This window comes from Phyllobates terribilis, unplaced genomic scaffold, assembly GCF_046119375.1.
Source record: "Phyllobates terribilis strain yellow unplaced genomic scaffold, ASM4611937v1 Scaffold_7__3_contigs__length_470593459, whole genome shotgun sequence".
In the NCBI taxonomy this organism is placed as follows: Eukaryota; Metazoa; Chordata; class Amphibia; order Anura; family Dendrobatidae; genus Phyllobates; species Phyllobates terribilis.
In genome coordinates this window covers 113,688,669-113,711,599 of record NW_027362767.1, presented here as the reverse complement: position 1 = coordinate 113,711,599, position 22,931 = coordinate 113,688,669, and the positions used below count along the sequence as shown (strand labels likewise).

Genomic DNA, 22,931 nt, shown 5'->3' with positions numbered 1-22,931 from the left:
GTGAGTGGAGAGTTAGTACATAGGGGGCAGAGGAGCTTAACTAGCTCACCCCAAAGCAGTTACCGGACACCGGGTCCGAAGCTTACTGGGATCTCTATGACCCAGTAAGGCATAACCGGAATCCCTGGAGAACTACAAGTCCCAGGATCGCTAAAGTGCTGATACGTAACCGCCAGGAGACACATAGGCCCCGTAAGCTGGGAGCGTGCACTCCAAGAGAAGGCCCAACCACTACGTCAGCCAACGCAGGACAGAGACAAAGTTAGGCCTAGCTCCAGGCAGGTCAGAAACTTAATACGCAGAGGCAAGAAACAGGAGGCCCTACATCCGCTCATTGGGGAGGATCCTGACATGCACCCTTCACCCTACAGTGCTCCGGGACGTGCCTGAATTTCCATCAGCAAAAGGTACTGAAGTGACTATCGTGTCTGTCCCTGTTCTTTCTCTGACCCGGCTGGGTCTCGCCTGTCCTGCATTCCCCCTTCATACACTGCCCTGAGGCCTAGCTCCACCTGTGGGGAGCTATACCATCGAGCTGCCTTATCACCGGCCTCAGAGGACTGCGCAGCGCTGGTGATTCTCACCAGAAGCCACAGGTGGCTTCACGAACTTTCATAAACTTAACAACCAATAACCCCCTTTTAAGAGAAACCCCAGGGTACGGGCCCGGGAGCCGACCAACGTGACTTCCCCAAGGCAAAGGCCCGGGTACCGAGTCATCCCCATCCCCTGGGCTGGTCAGATACTGGGTGTGACATGCTGCCGCCAACAGCCCAGCGTCCACCGCGGGGAACACGTCACTGATGTCACGCCTCACTTGACGTGATATCAGTGACGGGTCACGTGATCCCTCTGAGCGGCCAGCGATAGCGCCACTCACAGGCAGAAAAGGCACTGCAAGGTATTTACAAAAACACTTCTGTGCCCCGGGGGCATACATTGGGGGTTCATATAAAGTAGTGGACAACTTCTTTAATAGGCAGGGGTGCCGCACCACAACAATCAGACAATGACGACCTGTATTCTAAGGGCAAGTCTCTAATGTTAAAGTCCCGGACAACCTTTTCAACGTGTCTAACCTTTTCTTAAAGGGGAACCGTCATTTTATTTTTCCATAAAAAGGGAAGGAGGAGGGACGAGCTAGAAATAGCTGAAATCAAAAACAGACATGCCACCGAAAATTTTACTGAAATGGCAGTTGGATATTAAGCTTTATTTAAGAAGCACTCCTCCTCCTCCCTTCAAAGTTTTTATCCTCTTAATATATTACAGTCATCATATTTTATAGCACTGTGTACTTACAATTGCTCATTTTGCCTTTCTACCCAGTTAATTCTTCTCCTTTCCATTAGGTCTATGGCATCATGTGATTAAAATCTGGCTAGCTGAATCCTTCTAAGGTCTATGTAGAAACAGGAGGTCAATTTTCCCTGAATAAGTCATGAGTCACTGCAAAAGTCCCTGGACAGAGAAGGGATCAGCTGGGTCAGGAGCAGAAGAGGGGAAGGAGTCCTGCAGGGACAAGAGACTTCCTGCTATTGTCATAGAGCAGAGAAAAGAGTAGAATTAACTGGGTAAAAAGGCAAAATGAGCAATTGTAAGTGCACAGTGCTATATAATATGATGATTGTAATACATTAAGAGGATAGAAACTTTGAAGGGAGGAGGAGGAGGGCTTCTTTAACTAAAGTTTAGCTATTACTCTTTATATATATCAAAAAATAAAATAACAAAAGTAATTACAAACATAGAATTCCCTTAACTTTACTCATTGTTGCAGAAATGTTGCTATAAGTAACATTATTTAAAAAGGGATTCTCGCTCTAGACAGTAAAGCTGTGGCTAGACAGTCTTTTTCCATGACACAGATTGAGCGGCCAAATATTCTACGCTGCAGCATAATGCAGGTGAGTGTGGCTGTACTGCGACAAGACTACTGTATCAAGCTAATAGTAAGGACCAGTTGGATTTTTTGTGATTTGTTAGTTGTGGTACATCCGCATTATGCTGCAATTTAGTAGCCACACAAAGCAAAATTTGTCCATATGACCCGTGCAGTGGGCAAAATCGCCATCTACCCAAGCCTTATTGCTTATCCACAAGCATGCTCGACATGTGCAGACATCTCTTTATTTATTCTTAACCTTCATGTGATGCCTATGAGCTGCCCCGCCAGGCAGGAAGAGGGGTTCCCATTACAGAGATAGTTGAAGGTCCTGTGGACCTGCCATCAATGTCTGGTGAAAATACCTGTTAAAGGGAACTTGTCAGCTGATTCATGCTGCCAAAACCGCCTACCTTACAAGACTGACATGATGCAGAATAGACCTGTCAATCTAGCCAGAGAAACCTGAGAGGACATGCCTCTTGGACTAATCACCTTGTCCTCGGCCATGTTTTATACTATGTTATTCTTTTAGAGTAAAACATATGTTTGTAGTGCAGTAGCTGGTCTGGGACTCGTGCTGCCGGGGCGGTGGGCAGCATGTATCAGCTCACAGGTTCCCTTTAATACACTAAAATATTATTCACTGGACGAATAAAAAAAATCACAGATCTGCATAAATACTGACCTGTCCCCAGCCATACATATTGCTATGAGTCTGGGAAGGGTTCACTTATGAGAAAGCAGAAAGCGTGCCTGGAAAATAAAACAAAAGTAGATTAGAAGTCCAATATAGTATTTTATAATCATGTGTTTTCTTGGGTATCATTATCTGTGAAAAAGTGTCAAGTTAAAATACAAAGCGTGGGTCAGATAATAATATACATGTCTAGCAATCAGGAGGAAGATGTTCGCCTTGCTTCCTTCTTTCATGTTCTACACGATTCTTACATATATAGACAGTTTATTGTTATCCATTCACAAGATATTATTCATTATATTGCTCATCACTGGCCGTTCTGTCACCTCTTTCCCCAACTTAATTAACCATCCCCCATCCCCCAAACTGACCTACAAACTGAGTTGTGGTGGCGATAAAACCTGAATTATTATAGATAGTCGGATCCTGTAATTCTCTGCTTCCTGAAAATGGAAAAAATGTTTAATTTAATTTAAAAAAATGCCCCTAGTGCCATATGTGGAGGCAGGGAAGGGTTTTTTCCCCTAATATAGAGCTATATGTGGTCTAGAGCAGCAAATCAGGGGGATGATCACTGTAAAAGATGAGAGCCGGCAGCACCATTTTATTTTAACCCATTCACCCCCTGGCGATTTTCCGTTTTCGTTTTATCCTCCCTTTCTTCCAGGAGCCATAACTTTTTTTTTATTTTCATTCTGCCGCATAGTGTACTGGAAAACGGGGAAAAAAATTCCAAGTGCAGTGAAATAGCACATCCACAATGTTTTTTGTTTTTTTTTATTTACCATGTTCAATATATGGTAAAACTGATCTGGCAATTTACTTCTCTAGGTCAATACGAGTGCATAGATACCAAACATGTACTGAATATAAAAATACCAGAAATATGGACAATACCAGGGACCATAAACCCAAAAGGTATATGGAGAACTCCCAATACAGTTAGGAAACAAAAAGACGAAAAATGGAATATGTTGAGCTCAAAATATATATGAAATAGTAAAAAAAGCCTATTTAATTAAAAATGTAATTTTATTGAAAAAGTCAAAAGAATTAATAGGCAACATTACAATAAATAATCAGACCAAAAATTAGTAGTAGGTCACATGGTGAGGACACAAAAAATGTGATAAAGTGAAAGACACATAAATGTCATAGGTAATGGGGTAGCAAAAGAAGATTTAGTTAAATAGATGGCTTAAAGTTAGTCATCCATAAATAAAAATTCATTCAAAAGATCTGAATGTAGTAATATGGTATAGCCACTAGATGGCACCCAAGTACAATTGTGTACAAAAAAACATTTAAATAGGGGCCAGTAGCACAGTAAGGGCAGGGACACACTGCTGTATTTCACATCCGAGGATGGCATGGTAAACCTGGTACTGGCCGGCACCGCTCCTGACCTAAGCTTGACAGCTACATAGAAATCCATCATGCTGTCATACTCAGGTCAGTCCATTCAGTGCGATGCGATCATCATCGCACGAGTTATACGGCCCGTGTGTCCCTGCCCTGAGGAAGGAAATCAAATGACACGGGCCATTTTCCGAGACCTATAACGTTTTCATTTTTCAGGATATGGGGCTGGGTGAGGGCTTATTTTTTGAGCCCTGAGCTTCATTAAAATATTGCCATGACTAATTACAATATTGTTTTTAGAACAGAAAAGACCATGAGTACAAAATGGCATAAAAAGTTACAGTTTTATTTAATCAATCTGTAACTAACTTCCATTAATATATCCATAATATAAATATAATGCATGACAAGAAAGTGCAATGTGCTGGAAGAAAAACGCAGTCCACCTGCAAGGGCATATCATACCCCAGCTACAAAGAGTCCATATACATAGTGCGGTATCTTTCCAGAGATATACTGGCTAGAATAAGGCTATATATTCCAAGTGGAGCACCGAAAAATGTATAACCCAAACCCAGGTTCACCAGATGCTTATCACAATTGTATATGGGGTCCAGGGGGACGCGGAGGACAGGTGGCAAAGGTGTCTCCTCTCTCCAGTATATCTCTGGAAAGATACCGCTGGTGGCCGCCAGGTGGAAGTTCTCACTTGCAGAGCTGCTCCATCTACTTGTCATGACTGGTGCTTGTACTGCACATCTGCCTCCTATTGATTTGAATAGGAGGAGGATATGCAGAACCCTGCAGCAGCCATTACAAGTAGATGGTGAAGCTTGGCAAGTGAGTACATCCGGCCGGCGGCCATCGCTGCCACCGATAACAACTGATCGGCAGGGTTGCCGGGTGTCGGACCTTGGCCGATCAGACATTGATGACCTATCCTAAGGGTAGGCCATCAATGTTAATGTAGTGGACAACCTATTTAATGCAAACTAAGTGATGGCATGTAAATAGGTAAATTTGCGCTGCACTAAGGACCGGGATTGGGGAAGATCTCTCACTGATAAAATTAGTGCGCTGAATTTAAGTTGGTCAATACATATAATTAAAAAGATTAGTTTATTAGATATAAATGAGAGTTAACAATAAAAGGATAGAAGCATAAAATTAGGATCATATGATTTAGAGTAAAACAGTAGATATAAGGGTAAGGTCCCAGTTGAGATCCAATATGATCCGGTTGTTTTAGAGGGGTACACAATAGGATGTGGTAGTCGAGGTCTTCTGCTAAAGAGAGGGGAGTAAAGAAGAGATGAATGAGTGGACGCAGTGATGGCTGTTGAAATTACTGAGGAGTTAAGGAAGCGGCGATAATTACCTGAAGATATTGGTGGTTCTGAGGAATGTACACAGGTGGCGGGGTCGTCCACGTATGTTTGTAGGAGAGGCTAATTTTTTAAAGAAATGAAGCAGAATTAAGTAACCCAACTAGCCAGTGAGAGTAAATATTTATTTGTTTTTGAATATTTACCAGTTGTAGAATGGAGGTGGTCTTTATTGAAGTATGGTGCTGAGGGTTTTAGGACCAGTAGGTAGGACAGCAATGGTGGAGGTTTCTTATTTTGAACCTGGTAGATAGGTAAGTAAATGTAAAGGTGGCTTGATAAAGTGGATACTAATAAGGTCAGGAAAAGTACTTGCTTTTGAGGAGAACGTCTGTGTCAACCAATGCGTTCTGTGGTAGACGTGTATATAACTATTGTACAGGATGTCTGAAGGTGTAAATTCACCAGTCAGGTTGTACTGTAGAGGGACGAGCTCTGAAGGTGCTATTGCGATCTAAAGGATAGAGTAAGCATGAGTCAGTGTGGCTTAATTCAATAAGTGGTTATTGGGGGCCAGTGGAATTTACCTGTAGTAGTATAGAGGTATAAATGAACCACTGCGTTGTGCTGCTAGGCACTGTGAGGCACCCAGATGGATGAGAGATGAGGCTCAGCTAGGCTGGAGGTTACGTTGTGGAGAGCTGTGCCGTCTGTATTGAGTGACGGAGATGTACGGCTTACCTCCGTTCAGTAATGCTTGGCTTGTCTCCCCTAGGTGAAAAGGTTGCAGCGGTGGAGAGAGGGGGCGAGGAGTGTGGGAGCAGAGTCCCGGCCGGTGACTCATGCTCCATAGTTACCTCGCGTACTGGTGCGGCGGTAGTGCAGGGCCTTTCAGGACCTGGCGTGACGTCACGGTCACGTGTGGAGCACGTGATCTAGTATGGATACGGTGTGGCAGAAGGACCAATTCCGACGCGTTTCGAAAGCTGCGGCTTTCTTCATCAAGGATGGTGCAACTTCTGCCTATGGTCCTTTATATAGTTGATGTCCATTAGTTTTAATTGATAGGTCAATCCTCATTAAGAGATCGATTGGTAAGCGTTCATTAGTCATTAAGACCCCGTCTCACATAGCGAGATCGCTAGCGAGATCGCTGCTGTGTCACGGTTTTGGTGACGCAACAGCGACCTCACCAGCGATGTCGCTATGTGTGACACTTTGCAGCGATCAGGCCCCTGCTGTGAGGTCGCTGATCGCTGCAAAGTGTCCTGGACCATTTTTTGGTCGTTGCCATCCCGCTGGTCAGCACACATCGCTGTGTGTGACCAGCGGGAGCAGCGATCAGGCTGGTAACCATGATAAACATCGGGTTACTAGAGGCACACGCGCACCTAGTAACCCGTTGTTTATCATGGTTACGAGCCTGCTAAAGTGAGCGGTAACCTCCCGCTCACCGTAGCCGAGTGGTAACCATGATAAACAACGGGTTACTAGGTGCGCGTGTGCCCCTAGTAACCCAATGTTTACCATGGTTACCAGCCTGCTCCTGCTTCAGCAGGCTGGTAACCAGGAGCAGGACATCGTGGAAAGATTCTTTCCACGATGTCGCTGCTCCCTGATCGTTGGTGAGCCTGCCTGTTTAACAGCTCACCAGCGACCACATAGCGACGCAGCAACGATCCCTGACAGGTCGTATCGTTGTCGGGATCGTTGCAGCGTCACTAAGTGTGACGGGGCCTTTAAAGGCAAAGATCTCAATCTCAGTATTGAGTCCCTTTGGCTTCAATGTGTCCATTTCAAAGATCCAGAAGCTTTCCTTGCGCGACATGCTCTTGATATAGTCTCCATTTCGCCAGTTTTTTGATACAGTTTGTATCCCCATTATCTGGGTGCCTGCTATATTACCCCCATGTGTTTCTGAATAGTGTACAGATAGGGGGTGATTTTTAATGTTCCGTAGATGTTCATTAATGCGTTTGAACATAGGACGTTTGGTGCGTCCTATGTATCTCTTTCCACATGGGCATTTTAAACAATAAATGACACCTGGTGTTGAACATGTAATAAAGTCAGTAATGGGATATTCTTTTTGTGGCGTTATAATAATTCTTTGTTTAGAGGTGAGTGAGTGTTTGCAAGCCTTGCATTTTTTTGCATGGAAAGAAACCTTTCAGTTTTTTTGTGAGTATGTTGGAAGTATTGTTAAGATTAAATGGATTTCTCACTGATGGGGCAATTAGATTGCCCAAATTTTGAGCTTTTCTGAAAACAAATCTCGGATTTGGTGCTAGTTTGCCGCCCAAGATTTTGTCATCTTTAAGCATGTCCCAATGTTTTCTCACAATTTTCGATGGATGTTGGAATTGTATTGTATTGTAGGATTATCGGGATATCTATATGACGCGCCCCCTGGGCCTGTGGTGTGCAGGGGATACCCGGAGCCGGATCGCTGGGGGTTGTAGTCCTCCGTGGCTGTGAGCCGGTCCGTGCCCAGGGCGGTCAAACCAGTGGCAGTCTGAGTGTGATAACAAATGTCCGACTACGCCACCCGTGGATTGCGGTCAGTGGGGACCGCCGCTGCGCTGCAGACCGCTGAGGCTGATGTTGTATGCGCAGCCAAGTATGGGATAACTCCCCACGGGAGAAGTATTGCCTCAGGGCAGCTAGTGTTGATGATGGGAGTGATGGTGTGAGCGTCCCAATACTGATGGTGCTGGTGCGGCGATGAAACACAGAGACGTGTGGTGCAGTTCAGGGTCTTTACTGATGGTATAACACAGACCCTCCCGGGAGTACTGGTTAGCAGTAGGGGCCTGGTCAGTCTGTAAGCAAGTAGGATCTCCCCTGGCCAGGTGGAGTTGTAGGCCTCCCTGACTATCTGCACTCTTTCCTGGCTACCTTGCTCTATGCGGGTAGAAGTAGCCCACGTCCCTGAGTATACCGTGTGGTGCTCACCCGTATGGCCGGTGATTGGGGCCTTCCGTTAGCCTCCGCTTCACGATGGCGGTGCTGGTCCCTTGCTTGTGACCGTGCCTTCGGGCTTCTATGGCCAGAGGACATGGAATCCCCTGCCGGTTGGATTCTGCTTGTGGACCTGGATGTCCCCACAGCCTCGGACTCCGTGTCCGGGTTTAGTGTCTTCAGCCAAGGCGAGCTTTCTAGCTTCCAGCCTCTGGCACTCGCTCCTGCTCCTACAGAGCTCCTAGTTCTTGCTTTCCCTGTGTCTGCTGTCCTCCAGACCTGACTGCGTCTCTGTCTGGGACTCTCTGACCTAATCCCGCCCCAGACCCAGTTTATAAGGGCAGATTCCTCCCCTCCCAGGTCTGGGCGGGCGGTGTTGCATGCTTAGGGCTCCTGACCAGAGAAACCTCCCACTTGCTCCCAGACATAATATTTCTATTACTGTGGCAACCAGACCCCTGGGGTGCCACATTCCCCCCTAGTAAATTTTAGTACTCCGGGACTAAACACATTTTTAAAGAAACATAAATGCAGGGTATAAGCAATAATACAATAACATATTTACAAGAAGCTTTAGTTCTTTAAAGGTCACGGCGTGTCCGCAACCGGGTGTCCATATCACCCAAGGTGAAGTTTGTGAAACAAGAGGGCGTCCATGTCACCCAAGGTGAAGCTTTAAGCGAAGTAGGGGACCTGTCCAAAGCAAACCCCTTGCGTTGGCCTTGGGCGTGGCTGCAAGGCTGAAGCTAGCTACTTTGGACCGCAAGGAGGCCAAGCCAGACAGGTTTTCTCTTCCGCGGCCGTCTTTGCAAGAGGCACAATGTGCAACTATCTACAAAACTGTTCCGGTTATCCAGCGTCCATAACCTGTTAGTCCAAATAAATCTGCAGGGTAACTGAGAAACATAATTAATAACAGGCAACAACAAAAACCATAAACATTTAAACAGATAAATTCACAGTGCATTAGTTTAGATTTTCCAGCGAGGGGGCATCTGACCTCTAGAGACTCTAGTGGACCTACGGAGCTCACTAACTGGTCCTGCACTACAGGGTGTAGGAGGTGTTATGGGTAAGCTGGGCAGCTGTCTGCGCACTCTTTGGCTCACTAGAGTCACGGCAGGCTCACTACTAGCAGAGGGTTGATCCTCCTGCGCTGCTGGTGTGGACTCTTCTGCCTCCGGGGCCGGCTGCTCTTCCAGCTCTACCTGGTATTCTGTAGGCACCTGAGGGGCTGGCTGGAGAAAGGTGAGGACGGGCACCACGATAGCGTTGTTTACTTGTGTCCAGGACCGGGGAAAGTCACCGAGTACGGTGCTGATCATTTCCTCCTTTTCCTCTACGGGTTGAGGGTCTTCCTGATCTTCATCCGTGCTTTGCAACTTCTCGGGGCACTTTTTCAGGTGGTCTCTGGAGACAGTGGCTGTGGTCTCTCCTCCATCCTTGCTGATGACGTACACCTTTGGATTATTGTGGCTTGAGGGCAGTACGGTGTATGGGTCCTTTTCCCACTGGTTGTCCAACTTATGGAGCCGCCTTTTTCTTTTCAAGACCTGCTCTCCAGGTACCAGGGGAACAGCGGGAGCATGTTGGTTATAAGTCCTCTCCTGCCTTTCTCTTGATTGACAGAGACTTCGCTCGACGCTCTCCTGTACTTTCCGGTACTGCTGCTGCCGTTCTGTATCCCAGTCTGCCTCTGGCGAGGTGTCCTCGGGTATCAGGACTCCCATATCCAGGTCAACAGGCAGCTTACCAGGTCTTGCTCGCGTTAGGTAAGCCGGGGTACAGTTGGTGGAACCCACCGGGATGTGGTTATACAGGTCCACCAGATCGGGCAGTTTCTCAGGCCACAGACTGCGTTCTTCCAGGGGCAATGTTTTTAGCAGATCTATCACCACCTGGTTCATCTTCTTCTCGCAGAGTCCATTGGTTTGGGGGTGATAGGGCGTTGTTCTTATCTTCTTGCAGCCATACAGGTTGCAGAACTCCTGGAAGACCTCCGCTTCGAAGGCTGGTCCTTGGTCCGTCAGCACTTGGTCTGGGTACCCGTGTGGGCGGCAGAAGTGCAGCTGGAAGGCTCTGGCTGCTGTCTGAGCCGTCAGGTCTTTGACAGGGACCACCACCAGGAAGCGGGAGTAGTGATCCACGATGGTTAGGGCGTAGACATACCCGCTTCTGCTTGGAGCCAGTTTTACATGGTCCAGAGCGACCAGTTCCAGCGGCTGCCTGGTGATGATGGGCTGCAGGGGAGTCCTCTGGCTGGCACGGTCCCTTCTTCTTAGATTGCACTGGCCACAGTCTCTACACCACCTCTCAATGGCTCCTCTCATGCCTATCCAGTAGAACCGTTCACGCAGCAGGAACTCCAGCTTCTTCCATCCGAAGTGCCCTGCCCCATTGTGGTAGGCCTCCAGCACCATAGCTGCGTCCCGTCTCGGTACCACAACCTGCCAGATCAGTTCATATGTCCGGGAATTGACCATTCTGCGGCATAACTTCTCCTTGTAGAGGAACAGTCTGCTCTTCTCCGTCCACAGTTGCTTGGTCTCTTCCGGAGCGTCTGGGTCCAGGCGGGCGTCAGTCTGGGTCAGCATCTCCTTCACCAGACGGACTGCGGGGTCACTGTCTTGCGTCTCCGCCCAGTTGTAGTGGGGTAAGGGGTTGAACGTAGCGGATCGCTGGCCCCTCACACGGTGGGAATACTGGGTAATCCCATGACGGTGAAACGCAGGGAGTTCGATCTCTTCCAATTCTTCTGGATCCTCCCCTTCGTCCGGTAGGTTTGGCATCCTGGACAGGGCGTCCGCGTTGGTATTGGAGCGTCCTGCCCGGTATTTGATTGTGAACTCAAAATTGGACAGGCGGGCCATCCATCTCTGCTCCAGGGCACCCAGTCTTTCAGTGTCCAGGTGTGTCAACGGGTTGTTGTCCGTATACACGGTGAACCTGGAAGAGGCAAGGTAATGCTTGAAACGTTCGGTTACTGCCCACACCACTGCCAGGAACTCTAGCTTGAACGAGCTGTAATTCTCAGGGTTTCTTTCCGTGGGTCGCAGTTTTCGGCTGGCGTAAGCAATTACCCGTTCTCTCCCCTGCTGGATCTGGGACAGTACGGCTCCTAGCCCAATGTTGCTTGCGTCCGTGTGGAGGATAAAGGGCTGGCTGTAATCAGGGTACGCCAGGATTTCATCCCCTGTGAGGGCCATCTTCAGCTGGCGGAAGGACTCCTCTTCCAGCTTTTCCCATTTGAAGGGTGGCTTCTGGTTTTTGGCCTTCCTGGACTGGCCTATCAGGAGGTCCTGCATATGAGCTGCCTTCTTGGTAAAACCGGGAATGAATCTTCGGTAGTAGCCTACCAACCCGAGGAACTGCCGCACTTCCTTTATGCTGGATGGTCTTGGCCAGTCCTTAATCACTGTGATCTTGTCAGGGTCGGGGGCTACTCCGTCAGCACTCACCACGTGTCCCAGGTACTGTACCTTTAGCTTCAGTAGATGACACTTTGAGGGTTTTACCTTTAGGCCATAGTTTGCCAGGGCTTCAAACACTTCTGCCAGGTGTTCCAGATGGTCCTCATAGGTCTTGGAATAGACGATGACGTCGTCCAGGTATAATAGGACCGTCTCGAAGTTCCGGTGTCCCAGACAGCATTCCATCAACCGTTGGAAGGTTCTTGGTGCGTTGCAGAGCCCGAACGGCATACAGTTAAATTCGCTGAGTCCCATCGGGGTGGTGAATGCGGTCTTCTCCCGGTCCGCCTCTGCTACAGGAACCTGCCAGTACCGCTAGTGAGATCCAAAGTAGAGAAGAAGTTAGCAGATTTTAATGCAGCTAAGGACTCTTCTATCCTTGGTAACGGGTACGCATCTTTGTGTGTGATACGGTTGACCTTCCTGTAGTCTACACACATTCTCATGGTGTTGTCTTTCTTTTTCACTAAGACTAGTGGAGCTGCCCAGGGGCTACTGCTGTCCCTGATTACCCCAGCCTCCTTCATGTCTTTTAACATCCCCTTGGCGTGTTGATAGTGTGCAGGGGGTACGGGTCGGTATCTCTCCTTTATGGGAGGATGGTCTCCCGTGGGGATGTGATATTCTACCCCCTTTACTCACCCGAAGTCCAGCGGCTGTTTACTAAACACTCTCTCGTACTCTTGGACCACCCGATAGACTCCCTGTTTTTGGTGTGAGGGAGTGGAGTCAGTACCCAAATGCAGTTGCTGACACCAGTCCTCCATTGGTTTCTTAGAGCCGTTACCTTCCTCTGGTTGAGATGGAGGCAAGGGTTCCACGGCCTGTACAGCGTTCTGGTTGATGGTGAACAATTTGGCTAGCGTGGCATACCGGGGCAGGTATACTTCTCTCTCCCCGATATTTATGATGCGGACGGGCACCCTCCCATGGCGTACATCGACCACCCCCCGTGCTGTCAAAATGGTGGGCCTACTGTCTGAGTAGACTGGTTCTACCATTGCTTGGTAGTCTCTACATCTTAGACCAATAGCTGCCCGGCACCAAATCATCATCTCACTTTTTGGGGGCATGGCAATAGGGAACGGGTCACACATTCTCACGCTACCTATCTCACCACCAGATAATTCCACCTGTTGCCTCTTCATCAGTGCCCGGATCTCTTTTTGGAGGACACGCTGCTGGCTGGAACTGGCGTTCTTGGCAACCTGTTGCAAAATAAGAATCACCTCTGCAAGACAGTTTTCGATTACGTTAGTACCTAGGGTTATTTTTGGGTGACTCTCGCGACGGTCAATGTCCACAATGATCAGTCCTTGTGCCTGCAGTTCAACTTTACCGACCTTGATGGTCACTTCTTTAAATCCTATCTGTGGCACGCGCTGACCATTGCTGGCGATAATGCTCAGGTCGTCATCTGGGTAACGGGTTATGTCCGAGTCATTCCAGTACCGCTTGAAGAGCACGTACGGGATGGTGGTGACCTGTGACCCGGTGTCCAGTAGGGCACTCATAGGAATGCCGTCCAGTACCACAGGCAAGACCGGACGTCCCCCTACGTATTTATCACACCAGTTTGATGGGCCTGATGATCTTATGCCTGGGGGTTGGCCCTCTACCCCAGGTTGTGCCCGTTTAAATGACAGTACCTTGCCATATGTCCGGGTTGATTGCAGCGGCGGCAGATGTGTCATCCGTCCTCGTTGTATCTGTCGCTGGGTCTTCCTCTGGCCGGTGGAGTCCTCCTCAGTCGGCGCCACGGGACGTCCTCCGGTCCGGATGCCAGCTGGATCTTTCCTGGAGAAGAGACCTGTAAAGACTGCACAGTTCTGGTTAGCGCGGCAACGCTCTTAGTCAGCTTTTGGACCTGATGGTGCAGGTCTGTAGCCGGGTCATTGTTCAAAGCCTGCGCATCAGCTCCCACAGGCCCTGCAGACAAGGGCGCCGCGTCCTGGTGATAAGTGATAGCAGGGCGCCTGTGGGTCAGAGCGCCACCTGGTGCCGGTTCTCGGAGCACCCGGATGGCTCTGTCCTTGAACTGTGCAAAGTCCAAGTCAGGGTCCTGTAAGGCCATTGCCCGCAACTGGGTTCGATGGGCATTGCACAGTAGACCCTCAATAAATTGTTCGGTCAACAGCTTGTCTTCATTTCCCACGCTGTCAGGGTCTGCCTGCTTAATGGCTCTCAGGGCCTCTTGTAGGTTTAGAGCATAGTCTCTTATACTTTCATGTGCCCGTTGTTTGCACCCGTAAAATCTTAGTTTTATCTCGGCTGAGGTTCGGGTGTCAAATGTGTCTTTCAGCCGGGCTAGTATTTCTCTGACAGTCCTCTTCTTCCCAGGTGACCAGGACTTTACCTCCCTTTGGGCTGCCCCGATTTACTGGGCCACCAGGATGCTTACTTTTTGCTCTTCCGTGAGGGGGTATACCTGGAAGAGGCTATCCAGTTTTTCCCTAAAGTCACTCAGGGTATGTGACTCCCCTGAGTACTAGGGTAGTCAGGTTGCCCCCGGGATATAGGGCATGGTGAATGGCATGACCGCTGCAGCGGTTGCGCTGGCGGACGGTGTGGCGGTGGAGCTCCCCTCGGTATCCGACATCCTCCTTCCCCCCTAGTGGACCGTGGCCTACCTTGCGATGCTCTTCTTCCGTAGGCCGCGGCTCCGCAGTCAATCGTCGGGGTAGAGGACCTGGCGTCGGGTCTCGCGCGCTTTCGGCGTCCACGCCCCTCTTCTTCCCGTGCGGCGTCCTGTAGATGGCGTCCGATGGCGGGAAGCAGCTGCGGATGGCGGGAAGACGGCGGGAAACGACCGAAGATGGCGTCCGATGGCGGGAAACGGCTCCGGACGGCGGGAAACTTCGCCACAGGTAAGCATAAAAGTCTTTTTTCAGGCACGCAGTACCCGGTGGTTGCGGGCACGAAATCCTGCCGACTACGCCAAAGTTGACGCGCCCCCTGGGCCTGTGCTGTGCAGGGGATACCCGGAGCCGGATCGCTGGGGGTTGTAGTCCTCCGTGGCTGTGACCCGGTCCGTGCCCAGGGCGGTCAAACCAGTGGCAGTCTGAGTGTGATAACAAATGTCCGACTACGCCACCCGTGGATTGCGGTCAGTAGGGACCGCCGCTGCGCTGCAGACCGCTGAGGCTGATGTTGTATGCGCAGCCAAGTATGGGATAACTCCCCACGGGAGAAGTATTGCCTCAGGGCAGCTAGTGTGGATGATGGGAGCGGTGGTGTGAGCGTCCCAATACTGATGGTGCTGGTGCGGCGATGAAACACAGAGACGTGTGGTGCAGTTCAGGGTCTTTACTGATGGTATAACACAGACCCTCCCGGGAGTACTGGTTAGCAGTAGGGGCCTGGTCAGTCTGTAAGCAAGTAGGATCTCCCCTGGCCAGGTGGAGTTGTAGGCCTCCCCGACTATCTGCACTCTTTCCTGGCTACCTTGCTCTATGTGGGTAGAAGTAGCCCACGTCCCTGAGTATACCGTGTGGTGCTCACCCGTATGGCCGGTGACTTGGGGCCTTCCGTTAGCCTCCGCTTCACGATGGCGGTGCTGGTCCCTTGCTTGTGACCGTGCCTCCGGGCTTCTCTGGCCAGAGGACATGGAATCCCCTGCCGGTTGGATTCTGCTGCTGGACCTGGATGTCCCCACAGCCTCGGACTCCGTGTCCGGGTTTAGTGTCTTCAGCCAAGGCGAGCTTTCTAGCTTCCAGCCTCTGGCACTCGCTCCTGCTCCTACAGAGCTCCTAGTTCTTGCTTTCCCTGTGTCTGCTGTCCTCCAGACCTGACTGCGTCTCTGTCTGGGACTCTCTGACCTAATCCCGCCCCAGACCCAGTTTATAAGGGCAGATTCCTCCCCTCCCAGGTCTGGGCGGGCAGTGTTGCATGCTTAGGGCTCCTGACAAGAGAAACCTCCCACTTGCTCCCAGACATAATATTTCTATTACTGTGGCAACCAGACCCCTGGGGTGCCACATATATTGGTTTCTTTACGTGCAGGGCGGGAGTTAGTACTCTTATCCACTAATAACTGATTCCTGGGGGTTTTCTGGACTATAGTTTTTGTTGATTCCAGAAAGGAAGCTTGATAGCCTTTCTCTAAGAATTTATTTGTGAGAATATCTGCTTCCATTTCAAAATCCTGAGGATGTTAACAATTGCGGTGAAGTCTGGTATATTGGCTGCGGGGTATGTTTAATAACCATTGAGGTAAATGGCAGCTGTTCAATGGAATGAAGCTGTTTGCATCCGTGGGTCTTGAATAGGTACGGGTCTGTATTTGTCCTTGGTCTATATACAGTGCCTACAAGTAGTATTCAACCCCCTGCAGATTTAGCTGGTTGACACATGCGGAATTAACTTGGCATTGTGACATTTGTACTGTAGATCAGCCTGGAAGTGGGAAATGCACTGCAGCAAATTTTGTTTTTGTTTTTTTTTTTTTTTTAAAACGTTAAAAGTTAATTCAGAGTGTCATTTATTATTCAACCCCTCAAACCACAAGAATTCTGTTTGGTCCCCGTAAAGTATTAAGAAGTAGTTCAGGCACCAAGAATAATGAGCTTCACATGTGTGGATTAAAGATCTCTTTTGCCAGCCTTTTCTGACTATTTAAGACCCTCCCCAAACTTGTGAACAGCACTCAAACATGGTCAACATGGGAAAGACAAAGGAGCATTCCAAGGCCATCAGAGACAAGATCGTGGAGGGTCACAAGGCTGGCAAGGGGTACAAAACCCTTTCCAAGGAGTTGGGCCTACCTGTCTCCACTGTTGGGAGCATCATCCGTAAGTGGAAGGCTTATGGAACTACTGTTAGCCTTCCATGGCCTGGACAGCCTTTGAAAGTGTCCTCCCGTGCCGAGGCCAGGCTTGTCCGAAGAGTCAAGGCTAACCCAAGGACAACAAGGAAGGAGCTCCGGGAAGATCTCATGGCAGTGGGGACATTGGTTTCAGTCAATACCATAAGTAACATACTCCACCACAATGGTCTCCGTTCCAGACGAGCCTGTATGGTACCTTTACTTTCAAAGCGTCATGTCAAGGCTCGTCTACAGTTTGCTCATGATCACTTGGAGGACTCTGAGACAGACTGGTTCAAGGTTCTATGGTCTGATGAGACCAAGATCGAGATCTTTGGTGCCAACCACACACGTGACGTTTGGAGACTGGATGGCACTGCATACGACCCCAAGAATACCATCCCTACAGTCAAGCATGGTGGTGGCAGCATCATGCTGTGGGGCTGTTTCTCAGTCAAGGGGCCTGGCCATCTGGTCCGCATCCATGGGAAGATGGATAGCACGGCCTACCTGGAGATTTTGGCCAAGAACCTCCGCTCCTCCATCAAGGATCTTAAGATGGGTCGTAATTTCATCTTCCAACAAGACAACGACCCAAAGCACACAGCCAAGAAAACCAAGGCCTGGTTCAAGAGGGAAAAAGTCAAGGTGTTGGAGTGGCCTAGTCAGTCTCCTGACCTTAACCCAATTGAAAACTTGTGGAAGGAGCTCAAGATTAAAGTCCACATGAGACACCCAAAGAACCTAGATAACTTGGAGAAGATCTGCATGGAGGAGTGGGCCAAGATAACTCCACAGACCTGTGCCGGCCTGATCAGGTCTTATAAAAGACGATTATTAGCTGTAATTGCAAACAAGGGTTATTCCACAAAATATTAAACATAGGGGTTGTATAATAATTGACCCACACTTTTATGTTTAAAATTTAATAAAATTCAACTGAGCAACATAACTTTTTGGTTTGTAAGATTTATGCTTCTGTTCATAAGACCTACTCTCGTTTGCAGTTTGAAGGCTCTAACTTATTTGCATCTTATCAAACCAGCTAAATCTGCAGGGGGTTGAATACTACTTGTAGGCACTGTATATATTTAGGTCCAAGAAATTAATTTGGTTAGGGCTGGTATGGGATGTGAATTCAAGGTGAAAGTCATTATTATTGATATCTGCCAGAAAATGATTAAGTGAGATTTGGTCTCCTGACCAAATAAATAGGATGTCATCGATAAATCTTTGCCAGAAGACCAGGTTCGTATGCAGCGCCCCCCCGGGGCAGATGGTCGATTGTTCCCATCTGCCCACGTAAAGGTTTGCGTAGCTAGGTGCGAACCTGGTCCCCATAGCAGTGCCCCATTGCTGGGTGTAGTAGTGCCCCTCATGTAGAAAAAAGTTGTGGGTCAGAATGAAATGCATACAATCCTTTATGAACGAGATTTGTTCTGGTGGGGTCTGGCTCAGGGTCTCTAAAAAATGTGCTGATGCTTCACAGCCTTTGTCGTGCTGTATAACAGTATACAGTGAGGTTATGTCTAGGGTGCCTAGAATATAATTATCCCTCCATACTATTTTATTTATGAATTGTAGGACGTGTTTTCTGTCCTTGAGATATGATGGAAGTTTCGGAACAATGTCTTGGAGGTGGTGGTCTATAAATCTGGATAAGTTGGAAGTAAGGCACTGTATGCCTGATATAATAGGTCTTCCTGGGGGGTTACAAAGTGATTTGTGAATCTTGGGTAGATAATAAAAGACGGCAGTTTTCGGGTGGGGGATATTGATGTATTTGAACTCCTTTTTATTTATATAACCGGAGTGCAGTCTCTTTAATGTGAGTTTCTTTAGCTCAAGTGAATATGTGACGGTGGGGTCATGTTGTAGAATTTTATAGGTGCGTGTATCGTTCAGGATTCTGGAAGCTTCGTTTTGGTATTGGATCGAGTCCAGAAGTACAATGCCACCACCTTTGTCGGCTGGTCTTATGACAATCTGTTTTTTGTTCTGAAATTGTCGTATGGCTTTATATTCTGATGTTGTCAGGTTATTCTTAAATTTTGCACATTTTTTATTACTTATGTGGCGTATGTCAGTGATAATATTTTTTTGAAAACTCAATAGAGCTTCTGAATACTCATTTAGGGGGTTGAAGTTGGATTTATTTTTCAGTTCGGTGTGCACATAAGCCTCATTTAGTTCGCCTGTGCCGGAATTTTCTATAATTGGTTCCTTTTTCAAGAAATGGTATTGGGTGTAGGAGGCGCTGTAAAGCTAGTCACTAGCAATGGCAGCGAATTTGTGGACAGGGAACCACGAATGTCCGAGTTTGAACTAAGTCAAGGTAAAAATGTAAAGATATAAATTCGCGCTAATGGTAGTGAGATTGGAGAAAGAAGGGGAGAGATGCTTGGTTAAAAGAATTAGACTTTTATTGAGATACACAGGCGATATAAAATTGCGTGTAAAATAAGGGAATAGTTTAAAAATTGGTGTTAAGTATCACCAAGCTCAATATTGGTGTTTAGTATCACCAAGCTAAATACACACAATGGATAAAAAGGTATTAATAAATAATAAATAAAAAATAAGTAAATGGATAGTTGGATAGTGTCTTGCTTTTCAAGTTGTCAAGGTGCTCAATATGAGTGGTTGATTTTAGGAGACTTGATTGATGGCTCCTTGTGGTAGGCGGAGTGAGGTTAAAGGTAGTGGTACCTTGGATGAAGACAAGCTGGTTAGGTTTTTTTTTGGGGGTGGGTGAGTGGATGACCAGTGGTCAGTGATATACCAATGGAGTTACCTGCTATTGATAAGGCAATCAGCAGGCTGTAGGTCCAGTGGTGATGTCGTCCTTGCAGTAGGTAGACGCTCACCTTTGGTGGTATCTACGGGAAAAGGTAATTAAGGTTGTGGGATTGAGTGTTCGGTGTTAAGATGTTGGCCGAACTGTATATTGGTTTGCGACTTACCTGCTATTGGTGTGGCAATCAGCAGGTGGTGGATGATGTAGACGGTGTCTTGCTTGGACAGTGGTCCTGTATGGCTCTTTACAGAGATTAGTCTAGGAGAGACTAGTGGGATAATGCCCAGTTGTAGGAGCGATGGAGGATAATTGGCTACCTGTAGGTAAGCTGTAGGGGGTACCTGTGAGGGTCCAGTAGTTAGAAGGTAGGCTCCGTGGTAGGTGTTACGGATTTGGTTTTGTCCTATTTTAAGTAGATGCACCAGGAGGATCTGGATGCTTGTCCAGAGCGGTTCTGGAAGGAAGATTAATAATAGTAGCAGTAGTGGGGACTAATATCAAGGTTAGCACAGTAGTAACAGGGTTGGCACACTAGGTGCCTAGAGTTACCTGCCAGGTAGGTTTGCAGGGGTGGTCCAGAGAGGTCTCAGGGATGTCTCAGGATAGTTGGGGTTTCTGATAGTAGTACCCGTTAGGTGGATGCAATACGAGGCTCTGGCTGCAGCAGGACGCTCAGGCTATGCCAGAGGGTCGGCGTCAGTAAGCTAAGGTGGTAGTTGTATTATTATAGACGGAGTGGTCAGTGGTCACTATTGGCTGGCTGTATAGTATTGGCTAGGTACCTGTCTTGGTGTAGAATTCCAGAGGGGGGTGCAGCAGGAAGCTCTGGCTGACAAGTCTGTGTCAGATAGGACTAGCGGTAGCTGTGCTGAAATTGTAGGGAAATACCTTTTTATCCATTGTGTGTATTTAGCTTGGTGATACTTTTTCAAGAAATGTTTTTTAATTGCTAGTTTGCGCGTAAACTGTTTTATGCCAATAAATGCTTGGAATTTCTGAAATTTGGAGGATGGGGCATATTTAAGGCCTTTGTTCAGCAGGGAGATTTCGTTCTGTTTTAGTGAATATTGACTTAAATTAAAGATACCTTTGTTTAGGGTCTTTTGTTCACTTATCTTCTCGGATTGTTTTTTCTTTTTGGCGAGTTTCCCCTCCCCCCCTGTTGCCTCTTTTGGATCTTTTTTTGTGGCCACTTGATAAAAATTTGATCTGCTGGTTCTTTTTCTGACTTGAGGAGGATTACCAGTGGTTTCAACACAAAGTGTTGTGGGGTTTTGAGAGCGGTTACATGTATGTGAGTCAGTCGGGGGGGTTTCGCCATAATCATTGAGGAGATCAAATCTATTCTGGGTGCTAATGGGGGTCGGTGGGGATAGTGATAGTGTTATTAATTGGAGGATTGGGGGTATTAGGTGTGGAGGTAGGTTGATGGTGGGGTGTATCGATGTTAGAATGGTGAGTCAGAGCGGATTCCCCTTCTGAAATAGGATAGGTGGAGAATCTGTCCTCTGAGGTAGGGCTGGTGGCTCCTACCTCATCAATGATTTCATATCTATTATTTTCTTTTTCACAGTATCGCTTGTTAGTTGGAATGGCATCTCTACCGAATTTACGGCGTTTCTTGTCAATGATGTCTTTTTCCTTCTTGTTAATCCGATCCCTGATGTTAGTGGATAGGCGAATCACCTCAGGGAAATCCTGATACGGTTTTATTTCATTAAAGAGTTCGGCTATTTTTATTTTACTTTCCATTACTTGTTTTCTCCTTTTGTCGATGATGAATTTTACTGCTTGTTGGGAGAACATTTTGAACATATGTTCCCATTCCAATAGGGTGGCTGGGTCACCTCTATTGCCTGATAGGGGTTTTGAGACAATTAGGCCTCGTGGAATGCTATCATGTGCTAAATATCGTTCCAGCGTAGCTATTTCCCATAGGTCTCTCATTTCTTTTAAAAGGAGTTGTTCTAGTGTTTTAAGAGATTCCTTAATATTATTCATTTTGTCATTGTCTGGTGGACAAGATTGTTGGTGATGTGGTATGTAGAAACATTTTTGGATATTCAGGATGCGTGATTTCCTGTCGCTCCAGAGGTCTGCCTTTGTTTTACACAAGGGTTTGTGGAGAGAAGAAGGATTAGTATAAACCTACTGTGCTGCCTCTGTGGTGGTTAAAAAGTAAATGCAGGAGAATATAAAAAGGCAGTGGCGCTGGTAGGTGGTCGATTAGGCTGGCTGCAAATTCAGAACAAGAGCCACTACTTGTCCAGATGGAGCCAAAAGGATCCCAAAGTAGATATGTAAATAGGTAAATTTGCGCTGCACTAAGGACCGGGATTGGGGAAGATCTCTCACTGATAAAATAAGTGCGCTGAATTTAAGTTGGTCAATACATATAATTAAAAAGATTAGTTTATTAGATATAAATGAGAGTTAACAATAAAAGGATAAAAGCATAAAATTAGGATCATATGATTTAGAGTAAAACAGTAGATATAAGGGTAAGGTCCCAGTTGAGATCCAATATGATCCGGTTGTTTTAGAGGGGTACGCCTTGCTTTGTACTTAAGATCTCTCCCAGGCAAAGATTTCAAAAGAGTCAGGTTTAAGAATGTGCGGATCAAGCTCTTTTGAAGAAGCACCAAGAATTTGGTCACCATAGGCGCAGTGGTCAGCCTAGAAAACTTAGTGTAGCAGGTGAAAAACACATTATGATTGCTTATATCCCTTCAAAATCTGAAGATGTCCAGCAGTGCCATCAGAGAAGAACAGACAGTGGGACACGGCTTTTTGCCGGCACCAGTTGTCACGTAGATCATGTTTTATGCAATCTTCCAGTAGGAGAATATATACAAGTTTGTGTATTTTATACAAATTCTGACATTTGTGAATCGGAATGTGCTGGGATTGATTCCTGGCCGGGAGCACATGGATATTCTGAAAAAAATCCTTGCTCCAGCAAAACAGGTGCATGATTCCAAAAATAAGACACAGTACTTGTGACCGTTATAGGGATTGGAGTCTTAAGAATTATAAAGGAAATAAAACAGTGTTTTTTTCTGACATAATACAGTTGTAACCACTATCAGGTAGTGGATGTAATTAGGAAACATTTCTTGATTTTACATACAGATCCTGTCCTTACACAAATATAGAAAATGGCTGTAAATTTGTATCCAAAAGAGGTTTAACAATCAGCAATAATGTGTCTCCAAGCAACAGGTTCCTTTTTTTTAATTGTGTAAGAAAATACAATTTTGAGGCTTAAGTACACAAAACAGTACTGCTCATATGTGAATGTGTAGCACCCCGAGGGCTCGGTTGCTACAGAGGTATTGCACCTCATCCAGATGTGCGATATCTCACTTCCAGGTAAGGATGGAGTGTGGATCAGGACCCTGACACCTGCATGCATTACACCACATTTCCAGGGGGCAGGGCGACCGATATGCTCCAAGTAGAGCACGACAGTCCCTGTCCCTGGCTGGAGTGGGGGGAGGGAACACCGAGGAAGGGGGGACCCTGTAGTGCATAGGAGGGAGAGGGCTGTTCCTGGGTGCACCTAGAGGGAGGTATAAAAGGTGGGCACCATCTTAGTTTAGAGAGTCAGTTCAGACAGAGGAGAAG

The 22,931-nt window shown here is 47.3% G+C and overlaps 1 pseudogene; it reads right to left on the bottom strand.

Annotated features, from left to right (window-relative positions):
• LOC141155379 (protein transport protein Sec23A-like) overlaps window positions 1-22,931 on the bottom strand; it is a 61,012-nt pseudogene that overhangs the window by 20,722 nt on the left and 17,359 nt on the right.